Below are 25,707 nucleotides of genomic sequence, written 5' to 3' on the forward strand. Positions count from 1 at the left end.
TCTTCCTTTATGACTCTACTCTTTTTATACCTTCCATAATACCTATATTGACTATCTACATACGTCCCCCTTTATTACATTTCTAAGACACTTGTGGGCATGGATTATGTTTTATTTATGTTTCCTAATTCCAGAACTTAGAGGGAAGAATAGAAATAGGAATCAGGGAGATAAGCATAGAGGAAATTTAAGACAAGGAGACAATTTGGGGAAATCATGGAGTTTGTGGATGAGGCACCTGTCAATCTGACAGGATGAGAGCTTTTCCAATAAGGAGTAGGAAATATTCCTTGAGAGTTAAGGTGGGTCATTTGCTACTGGTCAGGAATGGGCAAAGTATAGCCTATGTGACAAATACGACCTGCTATCTGTATTTTTTTGTAACTAAAATTTCAGTGGAACGTAACCATGCTCATTGGTCTATGTATTGTGTATGGCTATTTTTGTGCCACCATAGCAGAACTAAGTAGTTGTGACACCATAGCAGAACTAAGTAGTTGTGACACCATAGCAGAACGAAGTAGTTGTGACAGAGACTGTACGGTCAGCAAAGCCTACTACAGTACAGGTCACTGCATGTCAGCCTGAGATGTCTCATTATGTTCCTGAATGGAATATAGCATTGCTAATTTCCACCACAATAAACAAATATTTATTGAGTGAACAAAGCATTATTTCAGGCCTTGGGGATTTTCTTAGTCTGCCTGGGCTGTGATAACAAAATACCATAGACTGGGAAGGTTAAACAATAGTCATTTATTTCTCACAGTTCTGGAGGCTGGGAATCCAAGATCAGGGTGCTAGCATGGTTGGGTTCTGGTGAAAAACCTCTTCTTGACTTGCAAACACCCATCTTCTCATTGTGTGTTCACATGGCCTTTCCTCTGCGGGTGTGGAAAGAGATCTCTCTCTCTTCCTTTTCTTATAAGGCAGCCAATACTATTAGATTAGGATGCCACCCTTATGACTTCATTTAACCTTAATTACCTCCTAAAAACCCTATCTTCAAATATAGTCACAGAAGGGGTTAGAGCTTCAAGGAATGAATTTTGGGGGGATAAAATTCAGTCCATAGCAGGGATATACAAGGCACTAGGGATGTTGTGGTGAACATATGAAGCAATTAAGTCCTCTGAACTAATTCTTTAAAAAAGAAAAAAAAATGTGAAGAAGAGATAGTTTCAAGAATGTGAGTGCTAAACGGCACAAAGAGGCAATAATTAAGGCATGGGGTACCAAGGTCCTGAAACAGAGTGGTTGTGTTGAGAATTTAAGGCATTTTGAAAGTAAAATCAGCAGAAGCTAATTCTCATTCGAATGGAGGAGGACACACTGGTTTCATAACGAATAATTTTGATTTTTTTCCTCATAAATCTTAAAATCTCTGAATTCACAATTTCATTTTGATTTGCATTCCCCTATTTCTTTTGAACACTTTAAAAAGAAGTCAAAGATCTTAGTTTCTGACTTCCAGGCAGGTGAGAAGTCCCATTGGGCCATAACACAAAGAACACAGCTCTATATCAAAAGCCATTTTTAAGCCTCCAGCAACAATCCCTACACCCGTCAATCAGTTCCAGATCCACTAAATCCAGTTACTTCTAAGCCACAGCATGTCACACATTACTTTAGAGAGCAAAGTGGTCTTTTATTAGTCTTCTCTCTTCTTTACTGAACCTCTTGGGCTCTTTTCTTGCCTTATTCCATTCTCCTTAATTTTCTTTTGTTTCTCTATCACAGAAAAACTTTTATATATTAATTAAATTTGTTCCAAATATTGGTTACCCATAACCCTTCTTCTCCATTCAGGCAGAAACAGGTAATGTTCAACTGCCTCAAAGAATGGATGACACAGCAGTATGTAGATAAAAAAGGAATTAAATTATTAAATATTTGGTATTTGAGTTTCAAAAGCCTAGGATTCTGAGTATAAACGATAGATTTAGAAGACCTTTTTCCTACTCCTCCTATCCCTTTATACTCAACACATACTAGATAAAGATTTTATGGGATTGGAGCAAGAGCCTATTGGATCTCCAAAAAGGTACTCTACAACATGTTCACCTTAGCTTAAAACTGGAAGGAGGATGATAGGACAGAAAATACCATCAGGTTTAGGGTCTGGATAGCAGGAAACCTGTAACTTCCAATCTCTAGAATATAGTCTAAGGAGGAAGCGAGGTCTCAGAAGTCTCTTATGCTTAGCATGGTATGGGAGCAGCATAGAATGGCATTTATCTGGCACCAAGTAGACAGTAAAGATCTTTTAGTCAATACAAGAAGGAAAATAAATACCTTTCTTTCCCAGTCTTTCTGAGTATAAGCTCAGTAGGTATCAGTAAGGCCAAATTCCACCCCACCTTCAACATGCTGACACTTGGAAGGTTCTAGAAACTTAGAACATAGACCTAGAGGTAAAAAGAGGAGAAAGGCTTGACCGATTAAGATTTAGTTTCTAGCCTCCAATAGAAAGGGGGCTTAAAATAGAAATTTAAATTCATTCATTTATTCAACAAGTATCCACTGTGTACTTATATGTACAAATAACTTTTAATAAAAAATAAAGCTACAGGGCTTCCCTGGTGGCGCAGTGGTTGAGAGTCCGCCTGCCGATGCAGGGGACGTGGGTTCGTGCCCGGGTCTGGGAAGATCCCATATGCCGTGGAGTGGCTGGGCCCTTGAACCATGGCCGCTGAGCCTGCGCGTCCGGAGCCTGTGCTCCGCAACGGGAGAGGCCACAACAGTGAGAGGCCCGCGTACCACACACACACACAAAATAATAAAAAAAAATAAAGCTACATTCCCTGAATATCTGAGTTTGTGGATTATGAGTCATTCCTAGAACATATTATTCACTTTCTTACCTTTTCCTTATATCATTTAATTTCTTCACATACATTTGAAGTACATCCACTTTTGTCTAAATCTTATCTATTGCATTTATCTCATACCTGACACAAAGTCCATGCTATGTCACAGAAAAAGTTCAGATATTAAAGTTATCAGAAAATCACATGATTAAGAAACAGCATATGGAAGTTACTTTAAATATACAGACATATATATTAAAGAATTCTCTTCATTCCTGATTCTTAAAAAAATGTAAGTTTTTATAAATGTCATTGTTGTGTCATAAGAATCTGTATTTCTAGTTTCAGAATATGACTCCAAATTTGCATAAATACATATTCCAAATTTGACAGTTTTGGACTTCTAACATATGCTAGTGCTAGCTTCCATATCAGTCATCAAAAATATATTTTAAGAAACAACTGGAAAAGTTTCTTACATCACCAAAAAAGATTTTTGGTCAATATGGGGAACAAGGCAAATGCAGTAAGTCTCCCTCCAGTACTAATTAAATAAAAATGTTAGATTAACTGTTCAAAAACCTAACACATATGTTGCAGATATAGCTTGGGAGTCAAGGCTCTAAGCTCTATGTATAGCAGTGAGCTAAAAAGGCTGTTTGGTCTGAGGAATATAGTACAGAAGCCAGCTAATCTAGGCAAAGAATTGGCAGAAGGATACCAGCACTCTAAACCTGCACTATTTGTAGGTGTGATGTCTAAATTAGCACCTCCCAAGAAGCTTGGAAACCCTAAATAGAGAAAATAAAATTAAAATAAGTCCTGTACTAGTGAAAGCAAAGTCAAACACAAAACTGGCTCCAAGGGGTTTCTTCCACAACTCAGGGCCCTTGAAATTCACATAGAAACAACTCCCACTGAAGATAAGCTCACAGTCAAAAGTTACAAAGTATGTCAGAAAACAACCTGTCAATAAAAAAGTATTAGTAGATGTATGAATGGGAAGAATTCACTTTTTAAAAACTATATATAACTGAGAAATATGTAAGAAACTTTAAAATAATTGTGTTAAAAGAAATTTTAGGGACTTCCCTGGTGGCGCAGTGGTTAAGAATCTGCCTGCCAGTGCAGGGAACACAGGTTTGATCCCTGGTCCGGGAAGATCCCACATGCTGTGGAGCAACTAAGCCCGTGAGCCACAGCTACTGACTCTATGCTCTAGAGCCCATGAGCCAAAACTACTGAGCCCGTTTGCCACAACTACTGAAGCCTGTGCACCTAGAGGTCATGCTCTGCAACAAGAGAAGCCACTGCAATGAGAAGCATGTGCACTTCAATGAAGAGTAGCCCCTGCTCACCGCAAGTAGATAAAGCTCGTGTGCAGCAATGAAGACCCAATGTAGCTGAAAATAAATATAAATTAAATAAATAAATTTAAAAAATAAATTAAAAAAAAGAAATTTTTAAAGAAGAATATAGTTAATTAGACAAGAACAGGATATAATAAAAATATAATAATGTAATAACTTTGTATAGTGTATAATGTGCAAAAATACCGAATCACTACATTGTACATCTGTAACTAAATAATATTGTAAGTCAACTACAATTCAATTAAAAATATACATATATATATAATAAAAACAAAAAGTGAACTTGAATAAGAATCCAAATGGAGACTGTAAATATGAAAAAAGTAAGGTTAAAGAAGATAGAATTATAAGATTGGAAAAATTGCTAAAGGTAAATACAGAACAATTACTCTGTAAGATTCTCAACTTATTTTAGAGAGGCAAGATAGAAACTTCTTTCTAAAAACAAACAAACTCATAGAAAAAGAGATCATTATTTATGGTTACCAGAGGCAGTTGGGGGAGGGGTAATTGGATGAAGGTAATCAAAAGGTACAAACTTCCAGGTATAAAATAAATAAATACTAGAGATGTAATATACAACATGATAAATACAATTAATACTGCTATATGTTATATATGAAAATTGTTAAGAGAATAAATCCTAGGAGTTCTTATCACAAGGAAAAGATATTTTTTTCTATTTCTTTAGTTTTGTATCAATATGAAATGATGAATGTTCACAAAACCTAGTGGGGTAATCATTGCATGATATATGTGAGTCAAATCATCTTGCTGTATACCTTAAACTTATACAGTACTCTATGTCAATTATATCTCAATAAACCTGGAAGAAAAATATAAGAGACAAAAGAAAAGAAAATTCCTTGAATTGAATCCTTCCAAGTATGGAGTAAGGCTATAAGGAATTTTATAAAATCATCTAATTCAGCACTAAAATCATGGTTTCTCTAAAAATCTCTTTCAAATAATATACTACATATTTCTCTAATAATTAAACTGTATTAGACTCTTCTAGATTGGCAGTCCACAACTCGTGTCAAATATGTGGGAACAATTCTGTGTTTTTTTCCTGGCTAACTTATTAAGTCACTGACTGGCTCTCTGATATGACTATTCTAAAAACTTTGCCATTCCTTTCAAATTCTTCCTGGATCTACAACTTCTCTTTCTCTAATGGCTTCTCACATTAAAAATAAAAAGAACCACACACACACATACAAAAACCCAAACACACAAAAAAACCAAATTCTCTTAGTCTTGCAATTTGATCCAACTACTACCTTCCCTCTCTCTTCTTCCTATCACAGCTAAACTTCTCAAAAGAACTGTCTCTACTTTTCATCTAACTTGATCTGTTGGCAGATTTGACACTGTTATTCTCTTCTTCAAAATTTTAAATTTCTTGAAATATTCATCACTTATCTTGTGTGATTTTGTCTGTTAAGGTCTGCCTTTACCATTTGTCCTAGAGTTCTGTCTGTTCTTTTTTTTTTAGTTTTGTTTGTTTGTTTTTCTTTTTATGAGTGTGTGTGTGTGTATGTTTCTTTGTGTGACTTTGTTTAGTTTTGCTTTTCTCATTTGTTTTGGGATTTTATCTGCTCATGTTTTTTTTAATTTCTTCCTTTTCTTCAGAGCCATGCAGCTGGCAGGGTCTTGGTGCTCCAGTCAGATGTCAGGCCTGAGCCTCCAAAGTGGAGAGTCGAGTCCAAGACATTGGACCACCAGAGACCTCCCAGCTCCATGTAATATCAATTGGCGAGAGGTCTTCCAGAAATCTCTGTCTCAAAACTAACAGCCATCTCCACCCAATGGCCAGCAAGCTCAAGTGCTGGATGCTCCATACCAAACAACTAGCAAGACAGGAACACATCTCCACCCAGTAGCAGAGAGGCTGCCTAAAGTCATACTAAGTTCACGGACACACCAACACACACGACCGGACATGGCCCAGTCCACCAGAAGGAGAATATCCAGTACCACCCACCAGAAAACAGGCACCAGTCGCCCCAACCAGGAAGCTTACACAAGCCACTGAAACAACCTCACCCACTGGGGGCAGACACCAAAACTAACAGGAACTACGAACCTGCAGCCAGTGAAAAGAGGACCCCAAACATAGTAAGTTAAACAAAATGAGAAGACAGAGAAATATGCAGCAGATGAAGGAGCAAGGTAAAAACCCACCAGACCAAATAAATGAAGAGGAAATAGGCAGTTTACCCAAAACAGAATTCAGACTAATGACAGTAAAGATGATCCGAAATCTTGGAAATAGAATGGAGAAAATATAAGAAATGTTTAACAAGGACCTAGAAGAACTAAATAGCAAACAAACAATGATGAACAACACAATAAATGAAATTAAAAATTCTCTAGAAGGAATCATTAGCAGAATAACTGAGGCAAAAGAACAGATAAGTGACCAGGAAGATAGAAGAGTGGAAATAACTGCTGCAGAGCAGAATAAAGAAAAATAAATGAAAAGAATTGAGGACAGTCTCAGAGACACCTGGGACAACATTAAATGCACCAACATTCAAATTTTAGGGGTCCCAGAAGAAGAAGAGAAAAAGAAAGGTTCTGAGAAAATATTTGACATTACAGCAGAAAACTTCCCTAAAATGGGAAAAGATATAGTCAATCAACTCCAGGAAGTGCAGAGAGTCCCAAACAGAATAAATCCAATGAGTAACATGCCAAGACACAAATTTCAAACTATCAAAAATTAAACATAAAGAAAAAATATTAAAAGCAGCAAGGGAAAAGCAACAAACAACATACAAAGGAATCTACATAAGGTTAAAAGCTGATCTTTCAGCAGAAACTCTGCCATCCAGAAGGGAGTGGCAGGATGTATTTACAGTGATGAAAGAGAAAAACCTACAATCATGATTACTCTACCTAGCAAGGATCTCATTCAGATTCGACAGAGAAATGAAAACCTTTACAGACAAGCAAGAGCTAAGAGAATTCAGCACCACCAAACCAGCTTTACAACACATGCTAAAGGAACTTCTCTAGGCGGGAAACATAACAGAAGAAAAGGATCTACAAAAACAAACCAAAACAATTAAGAAAATGGTAATAGGAGCATACATATTGATAATTACCTTAAATGTAAATGGATTAAATGCTCCAACCAAAAGACACAGACTGGCTGAATGGATACAAAAACAACACCTGTCTATATGCTGTCTACAAGAGACACACTACAGACCTAGGGATACACACAGACTGAAAGTGAGAGGATGGAAAAAGACATTCCATGCAAATGGAAATCAAAAGAAAGCTGGAGTAGCAATGCTCATATCAGACAAAATAGACTTTAAAATAAAGACTACTACAAGAGACAAAGAAGGACACTACCTAATGATCAAGGGATCAATCCAAGAAGAAGATATAACAATTGTAAATATTTATGCACCCAACATAGGAGCAACTCAATACAAAAGGCAAATGCTAACAGCCATAAAAGGGGAAATCGACAGTAACACAAGCATAGTAGGGGACTTTAACACCCCACTTTCACCAATGGACAGATCATACAAAATGAAAATAAATAAACACAAGCTATAAATGACACAACAGACCAGGTAAAATTAGTTGATATTTATCAGACACTCCATCCAAAAACAACAGAATACACCTTCTTCTCAAGTGCTCATGGAACTTTCCCAAAGAGAGATCATATCTTGGGTGACAAATCAACCATTGGTAAATTTAAGAAAATTGAAATCATATCAAGGATATCTTCCGACCACAATGCTATGAGACTAGATAACAATTACAGGAATAAAACTGTAAAAAATAAAAACACATGGATGCAAACAATACGCTACTCAATAACCAAGAGATCACTGTAGAAATCAAAGAGGAAATGAAAAAATACCTGGAAATAAATGACAATGGAAACATGAGGACCCAAAACCTACGGCATAAAGCAAAACAGTTCTAAGAGGGAAGATTATAGCAATACAATCCTACCTCAAGAAACAAGAAAAATCTCAAATAAACAACCTAACCTTACACCTAAAGAGATTAGAAATAGAACAAAACAACCCCAAAGTTAGCAGAAGAAAAGAAATCATAAAGATCAGATCAGAAATAAATGAAAAAGAGGTAAAGGAAATAATAGCAAAGATCAATAAAACAAAAAGCTGGTTCTTTGAGAAGATAAACAAAACTGATAAACCATTAGCCAGACTCATCAAGAAAAAAAGGGAGAATATTCAAATCAACAGAATTAGAAGTGAAAAAGGAGAAGTAACAACTGACGGTGGAGAAATACAAAGGAACATGAGAGACTACTACAAGTAACCATACGCCAATAAAATGGACAACCGGGAAGAAATGGATAAATTCTTAGAAAAGTACAACCTCCCGAGACTGAAACAAACCAATCACAAGCACTGAAAATTGAAACCATGAATAAAAATCCTCCAACAAACAAAAGCCCAGGACAAGAAAGTTTCACAGGTGAATTCTAACAAACATTTAGAGAAATGCTAACACTTATCCTTCTCAAAATCTTCCAAAATACAGCAGAGGGAGGAACACTCCCAAACTCATTCTACGAGGCCACCATCACCCTGATACCAAAACCAGACAAAGATGTCACAAAGAAAGAAAACTACAGGCCAATATCACTCATGAACATAGATGCAAAAATCCTGAACAAAATACTAGCAAACACAATCCAACAGAACATTAGAAGGATTATACACCATGATCAAGTGGGGTTTATCCAGGAATGCAAAGATTCTTCAGTATATGCAAATCAATCAATGTGATACACCATATTAACAAATTGAAGGATAGAAACCATATGATAATCTCAATAGATGCAGAAAAAGCTTTCAACAAAAGTTAACACCCATTTATGATAAGAACTCTCCAGAAAGTGGGCATCGAGGGAAACTACCTCAACATAATAAAGGCCATATATGAGAAACCCACAGTCAACATCACTCTCAATGGTGAAAAACTGAAACCATTTCCACTAAGATGAGGAGCAAGAAAAGGTTGCCCAACCTTACCACTATTATTCAACATAGTTTTGGAAATTTTAGCCATGGAAATCAGAGAAGAAAAAGAAATAAAAGGATAACAAATCAGAAGAGAAATAAAACTGTCACTGTTTGCAGATGACTTGATACTATACATAGAGAATCCTAAAGATGCTACCAAAAAACTCCTAGAGCTAATCAATGAATTTGGTGAAGTAGCATTATACAAAATTAATGCACAGAAATCTCTTGCATTCATATACACTAACAGCCAAAATCTGAAAGAGAAATTAAGGAAACATTCCCATTTACAGTTGCAACAAAAAGAATGAAATACCTAGGAATAAGCCTACCTAAGGAGAAAAAAGACCGGTGTGCTGAAAAATATAAGATACTGATGAAAGAAAGTAAAGACTATACAAACATATAGAGAGATATACCATGTTCTTGGATTGGAAGAATCAACATTGTGAAAATGACTATACTACCCAAAGCCATCTACGGATTCAATGCAATCCCTATCAAACTACCACTGGCATTTTTTGACAGAACCAGAACAAAAAATTTTACAATTTGTATGGAAACACAAAAGACCCTGAATAGCCAAAGCAATCTTGAGAAAGAAAAATGGAGCTGGAGGAATCTAACTCTCTGACTTCAGACAATACAACAAAGCTACAGCAATGAAGCAGTATGGTACTGGCACAAAAACAGAAATATAGATCAATGGAACAGGATAGAAAGCTCAGAAATAAACTCACACACTTATGGCAATTAATCTACAACAAAGGAGGTAAGAATATAAAATGGAAAAAGAGAGTCTTTTCAGTAAGCGGTGCTGGGAAAACTGGACAGCTACATGTAAACGAATGATATTAGAACAGTCTCTAACACCATACACAAAAAATAACTCAAAATGGATTAAAGACCTAAATTTAAGGCTGAACACTGTATAACTCTTAGAGGAAAACATAGGCAGAACACTCTTTGATGTAAACTGCAGCAACATCTTTTTGGATCCACCTCCTAGAGTAATGGAAATAAAAACAAAAATAAACAAATGGGACCTAATTAAACTTAAAAGCATCTGCACAGCAAAGGAAACCACAAACAGAACAAAAAGACAACCCACAGAATGGGTGAAAATATTTGCAAACTAAGTGGCTGACAAGGGATTATTCTCGAAAATATACAAACAGCTCATGCAGTTCAATAACAAAAAACAAACAACCCAATCAAAAAATGGGCACAAGATCTAAATAGACACTTCTCCAAAGAAGACATATAGATGGCAACAAGCACAGGAAAAGATGCTCAACATCACTAATTATCAGAGAAATGCAAATCAAAACTGCAATGAAGTATCACCTTTCACTGGTCAGAATGAGGTATCACCTTACACTGGTCAGAAAGAGGTATCACCTTACATTAGTCAGAATGGCCATCAAAAAAATCTACAAACAATAAATGCTGGAGAGGGTGTGGAGAAAAGGGACCCCTCCTATACTGTTGGTGGGAATGTAAATTGGTATAGCCACCATGGAGAACAGTACGGAGGTTCCTGAGAAAACTAAAAATAGAAGTACTGTATGATCCAGCAATCCCACTCCTGGCCATATATCCAGAGAAAACCATAATCTGAAAGGATACATGCACCCCAATGTTCACTGAAGCTCTATTTACAATAGTCAAGACATGAGAGCAACCTAAATGTACACTGACAGAGGAATGGATAAAGAAGATGTGGTACATATATACCATGGAATATTACTCAGCCATAAAAATGAACGAAGTAATGCCATTTGCAGCAGCATGGATGCACCTAGAGATTATCATAGTAAGTGAAGTCAGACAGAAAGACAAATATCATATATCACTCATATGTGGAATCTAACTTTAAAAAATAAAGAAAGAAATGAACTTATTTACAAAACAGAAAGGGACGTACAGATATCAAAAACAAACTTATAGTTACCAAAGGGGAAACGTGGAGGGGAGGGATAAATCAGAAGCCTGGGATGAACACACACACACTACTATATATAAGACAGATAAGCAACAAGGACCTACTGTATAGCACAGGGAACTCTACTCAGTATTCTGTGATAACCTATATGAGAAAATAATCTAAAAAAGAATGAATATACGTACATGTATAACTGAATCACTTTACTGTACACCTGAAACTAACACAACATTCTAAATCAACTATACCCCAATAAAATTTTTTTTAAAAAGAAAACAAAACAAATAAAGGAGAGAAAGGGCATGTGAGAGATAAGAATGGTATGAACAAGGCTATGGACATGGGAAGCAGCAATTTGGATGTAGGTGTGCAACAAACATTAGAGGAAGTAATAATAAATAGATGTGGGTTGGAAGCAAATGTCAGCAGAGAATATACAGATAGGTTTTTGTCCCCTCCACACAAATTCTCTCTACCTAAGACATTTGGCAATTTATAACAGAAATGGAAAATAAAAGTTTGAAAAATAAGTGGAATGTCATGTACACTAAAAAAAGGAGCAAAGAGTTGAATACAAATACTTCATTCCTAATTTATAATGTGGCTGGAATAAGATAAACTCTAAAGACTAGTACTATAGTTAGAATTCAACCTATAAATAACAAGCACTCAAATGCTTTGTCTATTGTGTAATAAAACTCAAAAAAAAGTAGGGAATTGTTTAAAATAATGCTAGCTGAAAGTAAAGGCATGACTTGAACTCCAGCTTCATCACCTTGTGGATATAAATTAATCAACATCAGAAACCAATAAGGAAGATAGATAAATTTATGATTAACAGTATTTGTAACCAAGGTTTCATAAACTGTGATCCATGGATAGAATGAGTGGGGGGTGGGTGGTCTATGAATTAGGATGGGAAAATGAATTATATATCAATTTTTCTAACCTCTATTTGAAATTTATCATTTCCTTCGATGATGAATGAAGGAGATAAATCTCAGCAGTATTAGCAGTACCTGTGACTTTGTCACCAACAGAAATTAAAGGTTTTTCACATAACATTACAGCTGGTGCAGATATCTCCAAATATCATTTACACTCATCACTTCAATGACTTTACAATAGTAATTATACCCACTGCTAGACCCTGTTATGTAATGCCTTAATAAAGAAACACATGTATTAACTGTATCACAAATTTTTATTATTTTGATAACTTTTTCGATATAATTACTTTCTTGTCCATGTATTTTCTTTTATGCATTTAAGACATTATTTAAGTTTGCCAAAGAGGTCTATGGCACAATAAAGATTAAAAAGTTATGGTCTAAGTATAAAATAAATTCAATTTGTTTACTACAGTTCACAGTCTGTTAACAGAACCCTTAGTGCCAGATATGTCTCAGAAATCAGAATTTTAAAAATGTCAGATAGGTAGAGAAGCTGCATATAATATAATGCCCCAGCACAGTCTGTGGCAGTGTTCTGGAATCAAACACTAAATATTTTCTCCAGTAAAACATGAAAATATATACAGCAATAAGTAGTTTCCCTTTACTTCAATTCAGGTTTTACTGCCACATGCATTTAGATCCAGACAAGTTTGGTGATCAAATGAATTATGAAAACAAAACAAAAAATATTGGTTTTAAGGGTTTTTGAATTTTAGAACTGTGATAAGGACTGTTGTCCTATTTTTGTATAGATGAATAAATATTGATCAGTTTTGTCATTTTCCCTATTTATATCTACTTTTCCCCCACAATTCTGAATAAATAACTTGTTTTACTCAGCATCATTTAAATTTCAATAGTAGCAAGGTTTTCTTAAAAGTTTCGTTATAGCAGATTTGTAGCAGAGCGTCATCTTAAGTCTTTTTTTACAATTTAGGAAAATTAGGTGATGAAATTTTGATAACTGATAATCATTCTGAGTGAGCTACATCCCTTGTAGTGAGGACTCTAATGTTTCTGGCTGCCAGTCACCTATAATATTCTGCGCTCACTCTAGTTTAGCTATTAATAGAGCTTCTTTGGTAATCATCATAGAATCCTCCAGCACACTTTTTTTCTGTTGGCACTGACACACATTAAGATATTCCCCTGACTTATGACCCATTTGGGGGAAACGTACTCATTTACCAAAGAAAACATATACTGGAAAGAAAAAGCAAGAAGAGAAAAGAGAAGACATATTTTATAATAAATCAAATTGTTAAAAAAGAGGCACATAAAATAAACAAAGCACAATATACCTGCGCTGCTGGGAAATCAGTATACAAGACTGACATAAACCAAACCATGTCAAGCACTGGGTAATAAAAGGTCTGTAGAATTATACCATGAAAATGAACAAACTATGTTTGAAAGAAACAATATAGATGAATCTAGTTGGTAATGCAAAGTTAAATCAAAACAGGAATCTCAAAAGGGTAAGCTCTTTATATAAAATTCAGAATTAAATAAAACTAAATAATATATTGATCACACATATGTGTGTCTAAGATATGAAACTAAAACAAGGCAAGAAATATATTTAACTGAGGATATTCTAGTTCCTGGGTTGAGCAATGGATTCATGAAGATTCATCGAATAATTAATTAAAAAAAAACCCCAGAACCCCAAAATAAGTAAAATGAAATAAAATAAGTAAATGTGCATAAATCAATGATGATGTTTCGTCATGAACTATGGATTATGAAAACTCAAAAAACTGAGGAAACAAGAAATGTTACACATTTTTTAAAAAGTTAATAGGTGTTCATGAAGCCACTTTGTTAATTGATTTTTCACTTCACAGCTGCTAACCAAAATATGAGAAAGGATAAATTAAGAAATATCAGTAGTTAAAAGTCTCTTTACCTAGTCAACTTTCAAGTACATTTTATTTAGCGATGTGATAGAACCAGCTTAAAGAGCAAAATGTGCATATCTCCTCCCAATTCTTCATTCAGTGATTTCATATTGGTTGCTTGAAATTAGCCATGGTGATTTATACCATGTATTTATACCATGGAAATCAGCAGGCAAGTGCTACAAGTCTGGGCTTTTTCCCCCTGGAGAAATATTTATCAGCACAGCACTGATTTTATTGAAGTATAGCTTACATAGAAAAAAATCACAAATGCACAATGAATTCTAACTGAAAACATCTGTGTAACCACTATCTGGCTGAAGAAATAGAATTTTACTAACACCCTGAAGGTCCCTCTCATGCTCCCTTCTCAGGAAACTGATTCTCAGACAGGTGGCTTATTTAATATCACAGAGATAGTAAGTTTTAGAGCCAGGACTTATCTATAATGCATCTATAATGCTCTTATACAATGTCATTTTCATTGCCACCATATTTATTTCCCAGTCTTTTATCTTGTTGAGACTGTCATAGCATAGCTTATTTGAATTAGCAGCTTCTTACAGAAGCACTTATCTTTCAGTGGGAGTTTTTGGTTGGGCAGAGATATCACTGTCAGTATATCACAAACATTCCTTTGGAGAACCTAGAAAAGGTTAGAGGGAAAATAAAAAGTACTTGCCGCTCACAAAAATGTTGGAGGACCCATTTTAATGGCTTTACTACTCAAAATAAATCACTCAAGGCTAAAATGAACTTTCTACATGACAAGTGTAAAATAAAAAATATTCTTTGCTACTCATGGAAAGGTGTCTTGAGGAGTGCATGTTTCTCATTCATCAATGCCATTATGTTTCTGAAAATTAATGCTACCTAAATATTTTCCTTTTTAAGAAATAGGAAGCAATTGACTGAGACTCTTCATGATTAAACAAAGTGTTACTAGTAAACTACATATTTAAAATTCACATTCATTAATTGTTTGGACTGTGTGCCATGGTAATAGGAATGAGTCATCAGTATCTACAAACTCCTTAGCAGAGTGTGGGTATTAATTCTACTGTTCAATTTTGGCATATGAAAAAAGCAATACACAAGTAAGATGGCATATTAAAGCATCCAGCACGGTGCCCAGGACATAGCTGACACTAGGTAAATGATGGTCTTGTCATTCTCCTGATTCCCCTAGACTGCTTTTTATTATCTATGTAGTAAGAAAAGGGAAGGAGCTAATTTTAAAGAATGGATAATTCAACAGCCTTATATTTAGCTTTGAAATACCTATATTCTTTTCCCTTTTCTACTTCCTATTAGATTAAGATAGTATGTATCCTTTTAGTAAGTTACCATTCTAAGTACAGGAAGATCAGAGGGGGGAATACTACCTGAAATGTAAAAGCTGCTAAAGGTAATCTACATGTTGAAAAATTTTTGGTAAGTATAAAAATAAAATGGCAATTCAAAAGGATTTCTTCAGAATAGGTGTAAAACTGGCCATGAGGCTAGTATCATAGTTTTGTTTTCTGGTCAATAAAACCCTCAAATTGTGTCAACTAAGTAGGATTATCCAGTTGTCAAGTTGTATAAACACACCAAGATAAAAAGAGCCAAGCTTCCACATTCAAATTTTGGTTCTATCACTCCAGCTGAGTAACCCTGGACAATGACTTAACTTCGCTTTGCTTGTGTTTTCTCATTTACAAAAGAAGAAAAATAAAAGTATCTTCCTCCTAAGATTGATGAGAGGTTAAATCAGCTAATATTCAAATGGTGCTTAATTAAAGCCTAGAAGTCAGTAAAAGCTGTATGTGTTGTTATTTTTATTACTTCTTTAGCGTATTACAATACTTATATTTATGGATACTGCCTTAAATTTGTCAAGAATATAAATAAATACTAATCATGATAAGGTTTGATCAAAATGTCCTTTAATTTTATCATTCACTGTATGTACCAAGCCACCAATCTTTTTTAAAAATATAAAAAAGTTGTTTTAATATGTAATTATTAATAATTGAATACATATTTTGTTAAAGTATCTTAATTACATTAAGTGATATTAAAATATTTCTAAAAGTACTACTTATAGTATAAAATAGCAAGAAATTATTAACTATAACACATGACTTCAGAAGACTTCTTTTCCTTAAGTACATTGCTGTGGGATAAGTCTGTATGGTACTTTCCTGTCTGAAAAGGTAGCTGACAGACTGAATAATACACATGGACAATGCCCAGACCATACATAAAAAAACAGAACTCTGACCCAAAATCTGCAGCAACCATCTCAGGAAACCAGCCCATTATCTATAGTAATCAGTCTAGGAAGTCAGACTACTATTTCTAGCAACTAGTCAAGAAATAACCCTGAAACAATGGCTAGGGCTTGATTAATAATGGATAGCTTCTCTAATTTTTGTCCTCATTTCTAACTTAGGACCAACTGAAGAAAGCCAACTACGTACCCCTAACCAATCACATAGGATGCCCTGCTTCTAGTCAGTCCATACCAACAGCATCCAGTCAGGGTACACCTGAAGCCTTCCTGTTTTTCCACTGTAAAGATTGTCCATTCATCTGCCTGCCTTTGGAGTCTGCCAAATGCAAGTGATGGTGGCTGACTCCCTTACTATACAGCAAGTTTGGAATAAATAGCCATTACATATTCTCATTCGGGTGGTCTTCATTTATTTTCAACATAGTATTCATCTACAAGAGACCTCCCTCAAATTGCTATGTAAAGTATATATTTACAGCATTTAATCAGATAATGGCATTCTCAGGAAGAAACAAAACTAGGGGAAAGGCAAGCCAATGAGTTTATTGTGTCTAAGAGTCATTTTTTTCAGATAAAAAGGAAAAACATTCTGCAATATCATAGAAAATATTTATAATATTCCGAGAAGCAATGAATAAAAAACATTTGTATTAGAGGTATGTAAAAGGACACAATTGACAAATGAAGTCACTTCTATCCAAGGTTGCTGTACTGGGCAGAAGCATGATATGTTGAATGATTAGTGAAATGATTTCTGAGCTTACAATAGAACCACTAGAAAGCTAAAATTGTTAAATCTTCTATTTCTGCATGTACTGAAATAAATCTGTATGACATCAATGAAATATATCTTTTTTATGTTCTTTCCTATTTGGGGCTTTGAAATGCTTGTTTGCATTCAGTATGCATTTGTTAGGCAGGAAGTTAGCCATGAGCGACGAGAGAGGCAGCCCCATTGAATAATGTCCAATAGCCGCCTAATCCCGCCAAGCTATTTTGCCAACCCCGCCGCAAACACGTCCCCATCAATACTCCAAAATGGTCTGGGGACCGGAAAAATCCCCCACTGGCCCACTGGAGGGACTGTCCCCACTCTGGCACATGCGCACACCTCCCGTTATCATGTCCATAGATAACCTTTGGCTGCCATTAGGCTCATTAAATGTTCATAAATACTCTATGAATAGATACATCTGATTATAACAGACTGAATTATGGGAAGGACATGCACAGCAGCGCCTCGTTATATAACTTGCAGCTGTCAATCAAGACTGTCAATCAATGACTTTGCCTTAAAAACTCTACACCCCAGCCCTCCGGGGCCATTGCCTTCCTTGGCCTGGCCCACCTCTCTCTTGAGGTGTTCTCTCTGTTCTCTCCTTATCTTCAATAAACTCTCTTGCAACTGGTAAGACCTCAGATTCTTTTTTGCATCCTTACTAAGAACCGAGGCCCATGGGAAGAGGGGTCTCTAGACTCTCTTCCCCTAACAGATTCAGAGTGACTATGACTGCTGGATTAAATCCGACCCATAATAAAGAAGAGAGGAGGCTGAACCAATACTCTGGATGCTAGAAATAGGATTATCAGAAGTTTTTATTCTTTGCATAGTGTTTGAATTTTTATAATGGGCATATACTACCTTTATATTCAAAACAAAACAGAAAGCTAATTTAATTTTGAAAAAACAAATTATGTCTGTGTTAAAGAAACTGTATCTTAGTCCAAGATATCTCCTAAACTTTAAGATCTGTAACCATATAAATAAATATATTTACAACCAACTGTTGAACATATCTGCCTATATATCCCATAAACATGTTAGTCTCAACATGTCTACCCATTCCTTACCTCACTCCCTTCCCAATTTTCCTCCTTAACCTGTATTTATGAGTCAAGGGAATAGGATCTACAATTCATTGACCAAAAAACAGTGATTCTACCTCTCCCTCTTTCACCATCACATCTAATTAGTTCCCAAGTGCTGTTGGGACTCAGTCTCTCTCAAATTTGTTGACCTCCAATGTCATTTTAACCTCTCTTATAAGAATTTCTAAAATAACCTCTTAACTAGTCTCTCTGACTCCCCTCTAAATCTTATCGCCCTCCCTCCTCCTATTTACCCTCTACACTTCGGCTATACTGACTTCAAAAACACAACCGTACCAGGTCACTCTTAATCTTGTTTTAAATTTCCTAGCAAGGCATAACATTGTTTTTTTAGTTCTGGCCTCTCTGTACTTTCCCATCTTGACTCGTAGTCAGAAACATCTCTGTAATCATCGTACCAATTGCTACCATTTTCTTGTGGTTAGTCCCTGAAGGGGCCATGTGCTCTCCTTTCACTCTTTTCTGCCTAACCTCCTAGTCAACTCCTGACTGAATGTCCCACAAGACTTCATGTGAGGATTTTCAGGAGGAAATGCCTTCTGACCCTTCACCTTTCCCATAGAGTTACTCCAGCTTCCTGTGCATTCTTCTTTTATGGCACTTGCCGCAATTATAATGTCATTACGGCCTTTCACCCATCTCAGTAATTAGATTGTGAGCTCACAGAGGGCAAATACTATGTCTTTTTCTTTATTTCCCTCATGCTGAGCAGAATTCCTGCACACAGAACGTACTCAGTAAGTGCTAAATAAATGAAATATATTGAAAATTTGGAAGCATATTCATTGTCAACATTTTTACTTTTTAGATGTATGGTTTAAGGAGTTTTTAAAAAGTAAGGATTCAAAATCCACCAAATGGCTGATTAATTTTTTTGAGAAATGTTTTCAAAAAATTTAGTTCAAATCAATGGGATCTTTTTTTAGAAATATGGGAAGCATGATTTATTTATGGGAAAAAATGTAGTAAGGAACAACTGGAACTGACTTCTGAGAGTGGGTTCTCCTTCCCTGAGATCAGGACATCAGATATCATTTCAGATGGCTCAGCTGTATTTACCAAATGACTTTCTAAGATCCCTTAATAACCTGTGAAACCAGGATAGGACATGTATTAATGGCTGGAGAAAAGCATGGGAATTAAAGTTTTCTTTACTATGGCTCTGTACATTTTCTTGGGCATTTTGTTTTATGCAATTTGCTTAAAGCTTGCCATACTCTATAATAAGCTAAGTCCATTATGGTATACAATATCCAAACAGAAAGATTATATAAAAAGAATGGATAATCTTAAGAGACTATCCTGTATTTTTACTATAGCTTGCTTTATGACCAAATCATTACAAAAGCTAGTTTTATTTGACGGGTTTATTTATAAATTCATTTTCCTCCAACTCAAATTCTCCTAAATGCTTTTTGTAACATAACATGATACAAAAAGCATGTTGCAAAGTGCCAAAGGTTTTCTGATGTCTCCAAGGTATAAAATACTTCATTGCCAGTTAAATAAATGAAGAAATAGAGTAAACAACTCCTGCTGAAGAGCCATACATTACAAGAAGCAAGGCGCCAATATGGTTCTGTCAGTCTCTAAGGAGAAGGAATCATTAGATGAAATACCACCTCCACGATTTTCATCTCCATCTTGTCATCAGGCCCTATTTATCACCATTCTGGCATTGCTTCTTAAATAGCAGCTTCCTAGAAAATAGCTAAAGGTGGACTTTGAATAGTTTTAGCTCTCCAAAGGTATTAGCTGTCTAAGATGGTAGCTAAAAGTAACTACTCTTCATAATCTTTATTTTTCAACCTTTTACATAACTGAATAGAATTTTAAAGTATCTTCCATTTATTAAAGGTGAAGTTGTGAACTCTGGGCCTAGTTTCCAGACTCAGAACACTCAGATGTTCACTTTTACCTTTTAAGATTACATTAGTGTAAGCATTAAGAACATGTGAAGGTTCAGGAAGAGACGATCCATTAGTAATGGTAAAGGCAAATATCATATAAAAATAATTTTAACTTTAATAATAATACCTTGTATTTATCAAATTCTTACTATATGCAAGGTCCTACACTAAAATTAAAATACATTATCTCATTTAATCCCTGCAATAACCTTAGGAGGGCACTATTATCTTCAATTTACAGATAGAGACACAGAAGCCCAGACACTGAGGTACCTGACAGCTAGTAACTGGAAGGGAGAGCCAGGACTCAGGTTCTAGGCTGGCAGTATGCTAAGCTTTTTAACCTCTTTGATTCCTAGCCATGTGATACCTGATTAAAAAAAATAATAATAATGGGTGAAGGTGGTCAAAAGGTACAAATTTCCAGTTATAACATTAATGAATCCTGAGGATATAATGTACAGCATGGTGACTGCAGTTAATATTACTATATTGTATATTTGAAAGCTGCTAAGAGAGTAGATCTTAAAACTTCTCATTACAAGAAAAAAAATTATAACTATATATGATGATGGATGTTAACTAGATTTCTTGTGGCGATCATTTCACAATATATACAAATATCAAATCATTATGTTGTACACTTGAAACTAATATAATGTTACATGTCAATTACATCCCAATTAAAAAAATAATTCCTCACACTCAATACCCTATAACAATTGTTTATGTCTTTGCCCTCAATTATAAACCTTGAGGTCCAGTCTTAATTATCTTTGTATTCCCAGGACTGAGTACACAGCATGGCACATTTAGGCATTTGGTGTTCGTTCGTTCATTCATTCACCCAGCAGATATTTATTGAACCCCTAATATATGTCATCCCTGGGACAGGTGCTGGAGATACGACTGTTAGCAAAACCAGACATAGCCACTTCTCTCATGTAGCTTACAGCCTAGTGGGGAAGAACATGTTAATTAAGTAATCTTACTGATGAAGGATTAATTACATATTGAGATAAATGCTCTGAAAGAAAGAAATAAGTTCACTGAGGTAAATGACAAAGGAACCTGATCTCATTTTGTGGGTGCAGGAAGACTTCCAAGGAAGGGATCCCTTAGCTGACCTATGAAGGATGAGCAGGATTAAAAAGGCAATATGGGTGGAGGTTGCAAAGCCCCTGGGGAGGGAACACAAAGCTAGGGGGAGAGCACAGCAACACAGGGCTAGAGAGGCAGACAGGGGTTGACCAGGCTGGGCTTCTCAGGCCATGCTAGAATTTAGATATTTATCCTAAGAGCAAGGAATCTACGGAAGGTTTCTAAGAAGGGAGTTGATGTCTAATGTTATGTAAAGATCACTCTGGCTGCAGTGCGGAGAAAAGACAGATCAAGAGGTCTCCCAGGTGACCATTCCATGCTCAGTAATCTGCTGGGCAATGTAAAAAAACTGAGATTTATAAAGCAGATAAATAGCTTTTTAAATAACCAATAGATTTATGTTTAATGCTTTTAAAATGATTTGACCTATAAGTAGTGATTTACATAATTTTTGTTTTTCAGCCACATACCTACAACTTACTCGTTCAACTAATATTTGTTAAGCCAGGCACTACATGCCAGGCACTGTTCTAAACACTAGGGTTACAGGAATAATAAAGACAAAATGGAGCTTACGCCTAATGGAAGTGAGTGATAACACACAAGTAAAAAATTGAAAAAAAATAAGAAAATTGCAAGGAAAGATAAGTGCTATCGAGAAAACAGAATAGAAATGTGTGAGAGCTGTGAGTGGTCTCTGAGAAGACAGCATTTGATCAAAAACAAGAACAGCCAGCCATGTAGAGATTGGGGGAAGAGCAGAGGCCAGGCCCTGAAGGCAGGACTACATTTGAATATAAATGGGAAACAGCAAAAAGGCTAGTGTAATAAAAATGAAGTGAGCCAGGAGAATGGTGGAGGAATGGTGAAGAATACAGGCTGTTCTGTTCTTGTGGGGGCAGATCATTAGGGTCCTGAGGAATTGGTAAGGCATTTATATTTTATTCTATGGCATTTTCATTATATAGCAACGGGAAGCCATAGGACATTTTGATACATGCTCTGTATCAAATAACATGCTCTGATTTACTTGACTGCTCTGGGGTAAGGGGGAGTAGACTGTAGGGGACAAGAATAGTAGCAGGAAGATAAATGCAGTTGGTGCAGTGGTCTAGGCAAGTGACAATGGTGATTTGATTACTGGAAGATGAAGAAAAACAAATGGATTCAGGACACATTTTGAAGATATAACCAATGATATTTGGTTGACAAAAAATGTCTATTTTTATTAGATTACAGTTGTTTGCTATTTCAAGGAAACCTAATGCAAGTACTTTTGCAAAAGAAAGAATTTATCCTTACACCAGCCATAATATAAATTCAAACTTTGACACATCAGGTTTGTTTAAAAGTAGAATATGTCTGTATTATTTTAATTCACCTTTAGAGGTGAACACAGGAGTTATAATGAGGGAACTTCACTTACTAAGAGCACTTCCAGGATAAAGATCTGAGAGAAAAGTGAAAGCTACTCCAGCACTAATTACATCTTTTACTCTAATTTCTTATAGATCTTCCGTTTTTCCCTGTCCATAAAACTCCTAGAACTCCACTGAATTTACCAGGTCCATGGAATAAATAAAACACATCAGAGTCCCCACTCAGAGATCACTTTTGCAAACTGAAAAACTGCAACCTGAATAATATTTTGGTAACAAAATGTTAAATCCCAGAGGCTCAAATTTTAACATATTTATTTCTTCAAAACTACAAGATTTTCCTGTGAAAATTTCAAGTTTTTGTTTATTTTTTGTCTTTGAAGAGAAAGGAATGTTAGTATTCTACTAATTTACAGAGAACCATATTTCAGTTGTGATGGTTTAATGACAAGAGGGTTGTAAATGATGCAAAAAAAGAGAAACTGAAAAAGCTCAACTGACAAATTTCTCATAAAATATTTTACAGGAGACATAAACTCCACTGACATACCTTAACTCTTGGCATTAAGAAAGAACAACTTGTAGAATGAAAGTCTATAGCCTCATAAATGTTTATAGTCTAGCAAGTATGAATTTCAAAGTCACCAAACTCAGATGTGCAAAAACGTAATGGATTTGCAGCAAGTGAATCCAACTTGCATATTTAGCTCTCATTTAGAACAATCTTCAGGGCAAGTTATTCACTTTCAGTTCAAAGCTTAGCTTCTTTGTGGTGAACAGGATTTTCCCTAAACATCAGTTAAAAGCTCATAAGATTACCCACTAGAATGAGATTTTTGAACTTAAGTTATATAACTGATAACTGCAGGTCTAGGAAAGTTAATTTTTTGCATCCTTAATTTAGAATGTAGTATAACACTAAAAATTAAGAACAGTAAATTCATTAGGTTGCTTGCGTTGCTAAAAATATTTAGAATGTGACCATTTCTCACTCCTTAACATTCAAAGGCATAAATTAATACAATAATAGCTGCTGCAATATAAGAATCATCTACTGTGTGCCAGGTGCTTATCCTCCTCACACAGATTTTTGTATGAGTTAAGAAAGCTTTCAAATACAATAAACAGAATAACTGATTATATATAGCTTAAACAAATAGGGGTTTATTTTCTCATGCACTAAGAAGTCTGAAATTGCAGGCAGCAAAACAGCTGCCATAGCTTTAGGCATTGTGTTGTTTAAGGTTGGAAGAAGGGGAGGTGTCTGGACCAGTCACATCTGACTCTTTTACATACAAGAAAAAGCTTTTCTGGAAGGTCCTGGGAGATTTCTGTCTATTTCTCATTGACCTGCATTATGCCCCATAGCCAGTTCGCTACAAGGGAGACTGGAAAAGTTTGTTTTTAGGGTTTGTTTCGTTCTATTTTTTATTTTGGGGGTGGGGTCCTCCATAGTAAAGTCAAGCAAGGAAGGAGGAGGCTGGAAATAGGTACTAAATTAGTGAACTAACAAGGTCTGCCACAACTGCATTTGATATACCTCCAGAATTATATATTTGATGCTAAAAATACAACTGGTAGAGGCCCAAACAGAAATCTAATTTCTATATACTTAAAAAAATGTTCGTTGCTCATTCATTAATTCATACCGAATTCCTATGTGCATAGCAGCAAGCACAACCTAAAAAAGACCTTTTTTCTTGTAGATCTCATACTCTAGTAGGGATAAAAAAAATGAAGCAAATATATACTTGGTGGCAATAAGCACCATGAAGAAAAATAAACTGTAAGGAAATGGAGAATATATGTAGAGGGTAGGCAGGTAACTTAGGGTAGTCAAATAAGGTCTCTCTAAGGAAGTGTCATTTGAGTAGAGATGTGAATGAAGCGAGAGACGCACGTGGATATCCCAGGGCAGACCTGGGTAGAAGGAACAATAAGTGCTTGGTGTGTGCTAAAGACAATGAGGGGACCAGCATGGCTACAGCAGAGAGAATGAGGAGACAGGTGATCAGCGATGCCATCAGAGAGAGGGCAAGGTATCAGGGAGGATTTTATAGTAAATCCCACTTTTAGTGAGTAATCACTGGTTAAGTGTTCTGACATAGCCCTGTCACCAAGTTTCTAATGGGAAGGTAAAACCAGTGACTGTGTGTATCAGGTACTCTGACGCGTATCAGCATATTTAACTCTAAAATCCAGTTTACAAATGGGGGATCTGATGCTCATCCTGGTTAAGGCTCTCACAGTCTCTATTATAAACACAATAAGTCCTGATCATTTTAGCATATGGCCTGGTGGTCCTTGTTATACAGTTGTGCTAGAATGCTGGATTAAGCTTAAGCAAGACTGAACAGATTTGTTTCACAGAGGATTCATCCAGAGCCTTTATTATACTGATCTGTATTTTGAGTGTCAAAAAAGAAGACATAGTTTACAGAGTATTTCCATATTTGATATACTATGGAAACACAGGCTAACATTCTTGTGAAAAGCTAACTGTGAAATGCTGCTATATATTATAGTCCTATGTGTATTTATTATGCTGATGGTTAATGTGCAAGAAGGATACAAGCATCACTTGCTATTTGAATCTATTTGGTTCCCAACTGCAGATTGTGAGGAATTAGAACCCACAGAGAAAATGTGCATCTCCAAAAATGCCTTCAAATTTATTTAGTTCCTGACTTTAAAGAATGAGGGATAACTGTATATTTTGATGGATGGGCAGCACTTTAGCAATTTCATCTAAGATTTGAAAAGGTAACAAAAATATATTTTGTTATATCCAGCAAACAACTGTAATCTCAAGTAGAACTTTTATCATGTTTCTCATTTTAAATGCACATTTGTTCTCCTTGAAACAATGAATTTGCAAAGTAAGCATTTTCAGATGAATATAATGCTTGTTCTAAGATGATGGTTATTTATTTATATACAGGCAGATACACTATAAAATATTCATTAGCACTAGCATATCTTTAAGAGAAAGATTACAGCTCCGTGACAGAGGGCACGGTGTTTCATAAAATCTCTGATTTTAAAATGTTTCTACCTGCCAAATGAAGCCAAATTAATAATTCAGCTTGCTCTAAAATGCCACAATCAATACAACAGCTTCTAACTCAATTGAG

At 35.5% G+C, this 25,707-nt stretch overlaps 1 protein-coding gene across 5 annotated transcripts in view; it reads right to left on the bottom strand.

The window, feature by feature from the left end:
* RNF180 (ring finger protein 180) overlaps positions 1 to 25,707 on the bottom strand; it is a 281,709-nt gene that overhangs the window by 112,659 nt on the left and 143,343 nt on the right. The window contains exon 6 of one of the 5 annotated variants that reach the window (XR_007476417.1): positions 2,296 to 2,408. The exons of the other annotated variants lie outside the window; for them this stretch is intronic. The gene's annotated coding sequence lies outside the window, so the exon portion shown is untranslated. The remainder of the gene's footprint in view (positions 1 to 2,295; positions 2,409 to 25,707) is intronic. 5 annotated transcript variants of the gene reach the window in all.

Source organism: Orcinus orca, chromosome 3 (assembly GCF_937001465.1).
Source record: "Orcinus orca chromosome 3, mOrcOrc1.1, whole genome shotgun sequence".
Classification (NCBI taxonomy): domain Eukaryota; kingdom Metazoa; phylum Chordata; class Mammalia; order Artiodactyla; family Delphinidae; genus Orcinus; species Orcinus orca.